Genomic DNA, 8,539 nt, shown 5'->3' with positions numbered 1-8,539 from the left:
CTTTGATAAAGGGGAAAGAAATGCAAAAAGGAGCAAGGAAGGCCTCTTCAACATGTGTTGTTGGGACAACTGGTCAGCTATTGAATCTAAACCTTCCAGTTCCAACCCCAAACACTGGCAAGATGGGTCTGAAGTCAGAAGGCAGTCAGTAAAATAATCCAAACACATACATACTTGGCAAAAGAGAAAAGACTGGAAAATTCTCCACATTACCCTCACTCCTATCCATAGACCATCAGTCCAAGCAACCAGCACCCCAATATCTGGAAACAAAGGGCTTTTTTCTTTCCTCCCAAGCTTTTTATATGAGGAAAACCTCACACCTGCAAGGTGGGACCCTTCGGTTTCACTACCAATCAGAAGGCCTGTTATTCACAGAATTCCATCCAATGAGAAACAATGTGGGTGTTGAATGATGTAGAAACAGACAAATCCTATAACCCCACATCTTCCCTCATTTTACATTATAGAAAAAGTGCATAAATAAGAGGTAACAAAAAAGTAATTTTTTAAAAGTACATTAATAGGGGCCGGAGAGATAGCATGGAGGTAGGGCGTTTGCCTTGCATGCAGAAGGACGGTGGTTTGAATCCCGGCATCTCATATGGTTCCCAGAGCCTGCCAGGAGCGATTTCTGAGCGTAGAGCCAGGAGGAACCCCTGAGCGCTGCTGGGTGTGACCCAAAAACCAAAAACCAAAAAAAAAAAATTAATAGTACTAATAAGATGATTTGTTACTGATGATGTTAAAGTTTATCATATTTTGTATGTGCCATTGTACATTTAATAATTTTTTCACCACCACTCCTTCTCGGTTCTTGGAATCAAATAACTGAGCATAGGATTGTAGAGTTTTTGATTTATGTGAGACAACTATCTTCATAAAGTATTTGGAATTCTTCTGGAAGGGAGGTTTTTCTCTTCTCTCAAATTTCATTTATTCAACACTTTTCATAGGTTATTGGTGTTTCGTATTTGTTACTTGTTCCATTTGTAATAGGCTCTACTTTGTTATAGGTGAGAGCTCTGCAGGTAACTCTGCATTCATGTTGTTGTAAGTAAGTTACTTCTTTACAGTAACAAGTAAACTGACTGACCATTTAATTTTACAAGTTTCTATTTAACTAAAGAGAAGGGGCCTGAGCCAAAATTCAATGGCTGGGGTACTTGCCTTGCATGCTGCTGATCTAGGTTCTATCCCAGAATCCCTATGATACCCTAAGCTTGCCAAAAGTAGTTCCTGAGAAGTTAGTCCCAGGACTAACCTCTTAACATTGCTGAGTGTGGCCTAAACCCATAAAAACAAAACAAAGTAAAGCCCAGTTAACTGAAAAGAAAAACCACAAAGAGAAAGTAGCCATTAAGCCATTAAGCCTCCAGATTTCTGGGTGGTGGAATTAGACAGCTTGCTTTACAGTAAATGATACAAGTGCATTAATTAGCTTGATTTGTGAAGAATTGGAGGTTATTTTCTTCAACACTGTGATATATATAAAACATAATTGAGCTCACATAGGCAGCATTTAGATTAGTAGTTTTTCAATCACCAAACCATGACAGTAAAGAGATTGACAGTAAAAAGATTCAGATACCCAAACTATATTATTTCTCATCATATTTGGTCTTCATAAACTATTCTTGACTCAGCTCCTAAAATTGGAATTTTCTAAATGTTAAGAATGTTAAAGGTAAAAAAAAAAAAAAAAGAATGTTAAAGGTGTATTCTTGTACTGAGGTGACTTTTAGAAAAGCCTTTTGTTTTTGTTTTTGTTTTTGGGTCACATCCAGCAGCGCTCAGGGGTTCCTCCTGGCTCTACGCTCAGAAACCACTCCTGGCAGGCTCGGGGTGGGGGGGCCCATATGGGAGGCCAGGATTCGAACCACCGACCTTCTGTATGCAATCTCCATGCAATCTCTCCAGCCTGTGCTCAGAAATCACCCCTGGCAGGTTCGGGGTCTGCTACATGCAAAACAAAAGTCCTCCCACTGTGCCCCCCTCTTTTTAAATTTTTTGTTTTTATTTTTGTTTGGGGGCCACACCCATTGACACTCAGGGGTTACTCCTGGCTAGTGCTCAGAAATCGCTCCTGACCCCTTTTAGGACAATTCAGGAAGTGGTTTGGTGGGCTGTTGCCTTCTAAAACTAAAAATGAATTCACTCTTCTTTTTTTTGTTCTATTATAGATGAGATTCCTCAGATTTAACTCAGTGTATATAATGTAGACTTTAGAATACAAGTAAACCTCTTTCTAAAAATGCAGATATTATCATTGGCATTGAGCACAGCCTGAGCTGCAAAAGGAATATTTTTCTATTCTCCAAAGCACATGTCAGTCCTGCTCTAAGCTATAAAAAAAGCAAGTTTTTAAGGAATGAACTAAATCTCAACATTTGGTTGACCTTTAATAGGGTCCCTTTTGGAACATAGAAGAATCTATTAAACTGTTTGCTTGCCTATTTAATAGCAAAGTCTCTATTTATGTCAGATATTCATTTCTAGGGACAAATCTTTCAGGCAATTATTTTCTTACAGAGGATAATTTTTACAAAACTTGAAGTTCCAATGACAAACATGGGATAACATAGTAAATTAGAAATTTATGTTGCTGTCTTTTTGTAGATAACCAGCAGGAAGCAATGAGCTTTCTGCTAATATGCTCATTCATTTATTCAACAAATAGTTATTGAAAATCAGCTGTGTTTTAGATACAAGTGGAATACCTATTCAGATAGGATGATATAAAATAATCCAAAATAAAAACTCGCAAAAGGTCTGGCTTACTAGCAGAAGGGTATAATGATACTATTGTGTTGGTGATGGCTGGTGGCAGGGTTCAAGTAGTGTGGAAGAGAATGACTTTTGCAAGAGAAGGAAAGATTCCCCCCAACTAAAAAGTTAATAAAGTTAATAAAGGTACCCTCCAGATAGGAAACAAAACAAACCAAAAGAAAACTAAACTAAAAAACACTATAAATGTGTAAGAAAAGATCCCCTGATAGAGAGTAGGTGTGATTAGGCAAGATAAAAGAATCAGAAGGAGCACTGAGTCTTAGCACAGGGCCAGAGAGAGGTTTAAACTGGTGGAGCATTTGCTTTGCATCCAGAGGACCAGTTTAATTCCCAGCACTGAGCTGAGTTCTTCCAGTCTTAACGTACGGAGACTGGATTTAGATAACAATCAAATATCAAGAAGGATTTTAGAAAGGAGTTCTTTTTTTTTTTTTTTTAGAAAGGAGTTCTTAATACCACTCTCAGAATTGAGAAATTTTGCTCATTTAGAAGAAAACTTGTAAAGAGAGAGAGAGAGAGAGAGAGAGAGAGAGAGAGAGAGAGAGAGAGAGAGAGAGAGAAGAGCTGACTATGACTAAGTCTTTATGACTAAAGTTCAAGAAGGAAGAAGTGAAGCTGGCTTGATATCGGTTGACAGCAGCAAAGATGAAAAATATTGATGAATTACATGGGAAAATAAATTTTAGATTCTTGAAATGGAGAGAAGAGACACGTGCTTGTTAAGATTACATTTTAAAATGGAGTAAATAATCTTCAACTTGCATGTTTTGTTTGAGCTGCAGTATAGTGGTATTAGAGACTGTAGGTGAGGCAACAGAGTTTAGCTTACCTTCCTGGATGTTAAAACTTCAGTCAGTTTTGTCTCAATTAAGTGCCTTCATATTTTTCTCCAATGAAGGAAATTCAGATGATTTTTAGAAGTTAATTTTCCATAGATTCTATATATTTGTGTATGTGGTGAGTCGGAAGAGATCATTGCCAGGTCTTTCAGGCCTAGTGTTGTGTAACTGGTTATAATTGTCTAAGTTCACACATAATCAGCTCTATGCTCACCGGGGTCCCCAAATGGCAGTAAGTACAAGTGGGTATAAAGCAATAGTCCAATGGCATGGTTAGATGTCACTCTGTTGTAGCTCTTATACCTTGTCGCAGTCTCTGAACATTTCTGATTCTCTCATTTCTCTCCGGAGTACCCAATGATTTTATTGGGCCCTGCAGGGTGATTGCCCTGCAGTCAACCTCTTAAAATGTTCCACTTAAATCCCCTCAACAAATTTCCTTTGTTATGTAAAGTGAAGATCTTCACAGATCAGTATGTATGTGGACATTTTCTTTTCTCTTCCTCTAAAGGAGGAAACCTTTGGACAATAATTGATTCCAAAAATCTATTTGTGGGTTTGAGAGACTGGGACTACAGGGTAAGGCAACTGCTTTTACACTTCTGCCTACCTAGGTTCAAATTCTCAGCACCACAGGGGTCCCGAAAACCCTGCTGAGGGATGGATCCCTGAGCATTCACTAGGTGTGGGTCTCCAAAAGACAGAATATAATCTGTATATCAAATTCTGCTAGTATTCTCTTTGGTTTGGTTTTTTCATAGATAAACAATGGCTTAATTTTGAATAAAACATAGCATCTCTAACCCTAATTTCCCCTGAATAATAAACACTCAAATAGTTTGACATAAAGCATTGCTTTGAATCAAACATGATACCTTTTCTTAAAAAGTTAAATAAATACTCTAAATAAATCACCATGAGATATACAGTTATTAAATTGTTCACGATTGAGTTTCAGTCAAAAACATGGCATATTTGGGGCCGGCGAGGTGGCGCTAGAGGTAAGGTGACTGTCTTGCAAGCGCTAGCCAAGGAAAGACCGCGGTTCGATCCCCTGACGTCCCATATGGTCCCCCCCAAGCCAGGGGCAATTCCTGAGTGCTTAGCCAGGAGTAACCCCTGAGCATCAAACGGGTGTGGCCCAAAAAACCAAAAAAAAAATTGCATATTTAAATCTACATTTTCACCCCCAAGTGTGAAACTCTCAAATATTTTGACAAGTCAAGACTGCTGACCACATGTGTATCTTCTGGAATCACTTTTTTGGAAAGGACCTTTCTTTTTAGTTCCATATAGAAAATGGTCTTAAGCTTAATGATATTAAGGATATTAAAGATATTGTGGGATATAGCTTAATGATATTAGTGATAAAGGAGGATCTAGCAAGGTGTTTCAAGACCTGCATTCCATGCACTATGCAGGACCTAGGGGGAGGCCGGAGGTTTGGGATATGAATTTTATGGAAACACTGTTAAAATATAGTATCTGCAGCGATTAAGTGCCCTGTACAACTCTGTCTTATTTCATACCTAAACCTCTCAGGTCAGGAGGGTTGAATTATGATTTCAGTATTAGATGTTCAAGATGAAACTAGATTGGAGCAACTTAAAACAATGAGGTCTACAGTATGATGAGATTGAACAGGGAATAGCTTTAAATAAATGTTTGGAGATGGTTCTTTTATTATTTCCATTTGTATAAACAATTTTAAAGAAAGATTTCAGTAAACAGGAAGTAACTGAAGTAGACTGAAAATTCTGGTGTGCCTCAATCCAGACAAAGGAGAATACTTAAATTTAATCGATTTCTCAGTTGATATTCACAGTCTTAACTTCACCCCTCCTAGTGGTTACACATAGAACTAAGAAAATTTCACAGAAGGACCCTTTTAACAATTGCACCTACACTTACTCTTCACCAGGACTTTCTTTCCTCAAGTTTTTAAATTTGATTTTTCCCCAATTCGCTAACAAGAGAGTCACTTAATTAGGGGCCAGAGAGTATAGCATGGAAGTAGGGCATTTGGCCTACCATGCAGAAGACAGTGGTTCCGAATTCCGGCATCTATATGGTCCCCCTGAGAAACTGCCAGGAACAATTTCTGAGTGGTTGAGCAGGAGTAACTCGAGGGCTGCCGGGTTTTAACACTCCCCACCCCCCCAAAAAAAGAGAGTCACATATTAGACACTATTCTGGAGTCAGGACGATTTATTCCTTTAACCTCTCTCTCTGTCCACATGACTTGGACAAACTAAATACTGATGGAAGTGGCTTTCTTTGTTTTCATAAATAAATAAAATTAGCTTTAACTCCACAAAACTTGGCTCTGCCCCCCATGGGCCCTGTGCCTGATGTATATGCTTAAGCTGGACCTTAAATCACATACAGAGAAACCTCAATCTAATTAGTCAATCCATGGAGACTTAGAGACAGAGTATCATATCCAAGTGTGTGTATATATCTGTGTGCATCACTTTCAAGTTTTTGCTATTCCCATATATTCAGTTTCAAAGATCTCTGCTTACTTTTGATGTCTTATTGTGAATTTACCAATTCTTTAAGTAACTTAAAGTGAGAGTTCTGTTCATATGTTGGGCAAAGGAACTGGACAGGTTGGGGGCACATCTCCATGGGGAAGTCCCATGGTAGTTGTGCATGCAAAGAACATTTCCAAGATTACACTGAAGTTGCATACATCTTTAGCAGGACTAGAATTTTCTGGATATCTTGCCTTGTAAAAACTCTGACAATTTTTTTTAAACCCATCTCATAGTTTCCACCGTTGTGTTTTAGAGGAAAGTCTAAAGAGCATGAACAAGGTTAGTAATGAAGAGTTTGCCATTTCCTTGATGAAGGCTTCACTGCCAAGGACATTTTGGATCAAAAACTTAATAAAGGTTGCTGACCCAGGAGATATCCTAAAGAAACATCTAAGGGGGTTCAAAACTAGGGTAACCTCCTTTTCTGCTGCCAAATGCAATAACACAGAACCACGGTGAAGATCTTTGTTGCTATCAGGGCCCAGTTTGATTGTGCCAGCAAGAATGGAATATAACTGATTCAAAGTCTGGGGATCCCTCCAGAGAGGATTTCCTATGCAAATCATTATAGTAAGTGCCTCAGATTAAGCATGCTGCCAATAGTGCAATCATGAAAATGTTTGAGAGTGAAGCCCAGTTGAAAGTTGCCAGGACACATAAAAGGCAAAGTTGGTTTTGTTGATTGCCATTGATGACTCTCAGCATTCTGTTGCCTCATTATTAAATTTGGTTATATACTCAAAACTATCAGGCTGGGACTGGAGCGAAGGTTGCGTGGTGGTAAGGTCGTTTGCCTTGGCATGTGGCTCGAACCTAGGATGGACCTTTGTGTAGGGACAGTTCTGATACTTGCTATGTCCTTGGCATGTAGACTGAGGTTGGTTTCAACATATATCTGTTTGATATTAGTGGTGGCATTTCTGAGGCTGTGAAGCTTAAATTTGAATTTGAAGACATTACCAATGCAATCAACCCAGCACTTGACAAAGGTATATTTTTTTTCCTGACTGGGAATCAATTTTCCCTCTGAGTTGAGAGAATCATAACTGAACCTGGAAGGGATGCATTGCCTCAGCTTTCATACTTGAGGTTACTATCATTGCTACAAAACATGTATTAAGGAACAGACAGGTTCTGATAGATCATGATTCAAATGAACACAAACCGTATTATGTATTATGTATTATGTGAATGATGGAGTATGTGGATAATTTAATTGCTCCTTTTGCACATGTGAAGCCTCTTCTGCAAAAAGTGACACAAACCAGATGAGAATGTATTATTCATTCAGCATATGGGGGGGCTGACATGTGACACCCTTAATCATTGAGTGCCTCTGACCTGTCTGGGATGCATGTGGGTGAATGATGCTCTTTGAAAAATAGAGACACTTGCCGGAAGAGATAGCACAGCGGTTAGGGCTTTGCCTTATGCGAGGCAGATCCAGGACGGACCTAGGTTCGATTTCCGGCATCCCAGCTGGTACTCCAAGCCCTGCTAGAAGCAATTTCTGAGCATAGAGCCAGGAGTAAACCTGAGCACTGCTGGATGTGATCCAAAAACAATAAAAGAAAGAGAGAGAGAGAGAGAGAGAGGATGAGGGAAGAGAGAGAGAGAGAGAGATGGAGATGAGAGAGATTGAATGAGAGAGATGAGAGGAGTGAGGGAGAGAGAGAGGGAGATGAGAGATAGAGAGAGAGGAGAGATGTGAGAGAGAGAGAGGGAGACGAGGAGTAGGGAGAGAGAGAGAGAGGGGAGAGAGAGAGAGAGAACCCCCAGCCTCTGGCGTGCAAAGCATACTTAGTCCTTTGAAAATAGAAGACACTTGTACTGCTTTCAGTGGAATCCAGAAGCCCACTATCCACTCTGTGATGCACAGGGCAACATGGCAAAGTCATGTAAGCAGGTCCCGAATTGGGACTTAGTTTCCAAAGCAGGAAGTGGGATGTCAGTGTCCTGTACATAGAGCAGCTCCTTTCAGCCTGTGCTTCCACTAGTATGAAAGGTATAACCTTTGTAGCTCTTTACTGAAGTATGGTTTGAATTATTGGGTATGGATCATACTTAGTTGTGTTCCTATGGGAACTATTTTGAATCATTGTTTTATATGAATATTTATTTACTTTTAGAAACGTAGGTATACGAAGTTGTACCCCTACAGTTGCTAAAGCAAAAAGCATTTTGTAGTTGGGCATTAGTAGAATGGGGGCACTGAAGCTTAGAGCCCTTGTTTTTACAATTGGGGGTTTCTAATTTTAAATATAATTATGTTGAAATTAAAAAAAATTAGAACCCACCAATGTATGGCAAGTCGTTTTGAGCCTGTAAATGGTAAGGAGAAAAGTGACCACGATGGTGCTTGGTGGTATT

At 39.3% G+C, this 8,539-nt stretch overlaps 1 pseudogene; it reads left to right on the top strand.

The window, feature by feature from the left end:
• Nucleotides 1-6,439: 6,439 nt before the first annotated feature.
• LOC126007233 (ornithine decarboxylase-like) lies at nucleotides 6,440-7,441 on the top strand (annotated as a pseudogene).
• The last annotated feature ends 1,098 nt before the right edge of the window (nucleotides 7,442-8,539 follow it).

Source organism: Suncus etruscus, chromosome 4 (genome assembly GCF_024139225.1).
Source record: "Suncus etruscus isolate mSunEtr1 chromosome 4, mSunEtr1.pri.cur, whole genome shotgun sequence".
Taxonomy (NCBI): domain Eukaryota; kingdom Metazoa; phylum Chordata; class Mammalia; order Eulipotyphla; family Soricidae; genus Suncus; species Suncus etruscus.
This window is presented reverse-complemented; position numbering and strand designations above follow the sequence as displayed.